The sequence below is a fragment of the Alligator sinensis genome, unplaced genomic scaffold, assembly GCF_000455745.1.
Source record: "Alligator sinensis unplaced genomic scaffold, ASM45574v1 scaffold1908_1, whole genome shotgun sequence".
Classification (NCBI taxonomy): Eukaryota; Metazoa; Chordata; order Crocodylia; family Alligatoridae; genus Alligator; species Alligator sinensis.
In genome coordinates this window covers 814-2742 of record NW_005844219.1, presented here as the reverse complement: position 1 = coordinate 2742, position 1929 = coordinate 814, and the positions used below count along the sequence as shown (strand labels likewise).

At 50.2% G+C, this 1929-nt stretch overlaps 1 pseudogene; it reads right to left on the bottom strand.

Moving 5' to 3' along the window:
* Positions 1 to 563: 563 nt before the first annotated feature.
* Positions 564 to 1820, bottom strand: LOC112549061 (annotated as a pseudogene).
* Positions 1821 to 1929: the final 109 nt, after the last annotated feature.

Genomic DNA, 1929 nt, shown 5'->3' with positions numbered 1-1929 from the left:
GGCTGGGGACGTACAGGCTGGAAAGCTGCCTGGGACTCTGCCACTGCTCTGCTGGGTGGCCTTGGGTGATGCACTTCATCTCACAGGTCTCATAGGCCCAGTCCTATGTATGGTTCATCTGTGAAGCACTGCTTCCCGCTTATGCGGTTTGGGACTGTAATTCTTGTGCGGGCCGGGAGCGACCCGAGCCCTTTTTCGCGCTGCACGTGGGCTGTGGCCAGCTGCCTGGGCACGCGAGGGCAGAGAGGGGAGGCTTTCGCTCTGGAATTAGGCACGGACGCGTATCGGTAGTTTAAAAGATTGTTCACTTACACCGAGATGGCAGTGGTGTAGGCTGGAAAGCTTGCTTCAGTTGCAGTTACAGAGAAGAAAAAGGAAAGAGGCGGACAAGAGTTCTAGACTTGTGAACTGTAGCCCAATCCGGCTGAAGGCTCTGAACACGCGAGCCCGTCGCGTCAGCCGAAGAAAGTACTTGTCCGGAAGAGCTCTGAACCAACTCATACGAAGTTTGCTAGGCTCCGTGGGTCCAGTTCTTTTGAGCGCAATATTGTCTGCTTCGGTACGGTGGCGAAGTGGTGATTCCCCAGAAAGGGAACTCTGCAGTGGACTCCTGGAAACCTCTTGGAAGACCAAGTCACAAAGAGCTTCAGAAAGAACCAGGCACCCATTTCTTAAGCAGTTCTGCAAGCTGATTTGAGACTGAAACTCCTAAAACTTGTCGTAAACTGAATCAGCAGTGGTTTGAATCATAGCATCCTCTCTGGCATACAGATGGTTAGTGTGCTGGCTACAAGAGTCATCATCTTCAGAGATTTTTGCCATCACTTGTCTGATTACCTTCAGGGGAAGCAAGTCAAATCCTGCAAGCTCCATTTTCTTTTCTTTCGGGGAATATGTGCTGGCGGCGTCCAGGAGACTATTAGAGAAAAGTGCTGATTATATCTTCCAAATATCTGAGCCAGACCTCCGGAGTAGACGGGACTTTGGCGCTGGGAGGTGCTTTTGGTAGCATCCTCAAAAAGCTTCTCATCCATTTTCCCAGGCTCTAGAGGTTTGTACCGAGCTGGAGGGGGTGCTTTTGCTAAACACTGGTGATCAGTAATTTCTCTCCTTCGCAAAACACTTAACCCCTCTGCTGACACACTCCTGTTGCTTTTCCTGTTTTCACCAGCTGTGACTTTAGGAGCACTTTCATGCCGAACGTCAGACAAACTGGAGTGAATAATTTGGGCCGTCAAGGTATCTATGTCAGGGAAGAGACCCTAATCCTCCAAAAGGTGCTGGGCTGTGGCCTGACATCCAGACAGCTTACTTAACACCAAATCGACCAGCTCTGTACTGAAACATGAAGGATCGCTTCCATGGATCGTGCTCTCCTGAGCAAGGAAGTTTTGGGAAGGGACACGTTTGTTCATGAGGTCATCTTATGTTTTGTGGAAAAAGGCATCGGCATAGATACCGGCAGATGAGTGCCAGGGCTGAGGCTTAATGCTGTATCTTGGCAGTGGTGCTTCCTCTTCAGGGAATATTTTCCTGCATGATGACAAGCAGGGTTTTCTCTCAAGCTGTTTGCCGAGCTGGGGTAGAGTCATGGCGGATCGGACTGCCCTTGGCTTTCTGAGTACGTCCTGGGGGGATGGACAAGGTTTGAGCCCCAGAGCTCCTGCACTGTAACACACCTTGCTGATGCCCCCTGAGTGGGGTTTTGCAAGCTCAGGGACCTAAACTTGTCATGGCATTTGCCCTTCCCTTTGGACCTGTTCCCCGGAACCAAGCGCTCGTTCCTGGGCATTGATCGGTGAGAATAACTTTCTAAGCATGCCTGTTTTTGGGCGATCTTGTGCGACATCAGAGGAAATATCTTTCCTAATGAGATGGGTTTCTAATTGGCCATCTTTTTGTGTCAGTTTGTATTGAAAGTACCTTTGG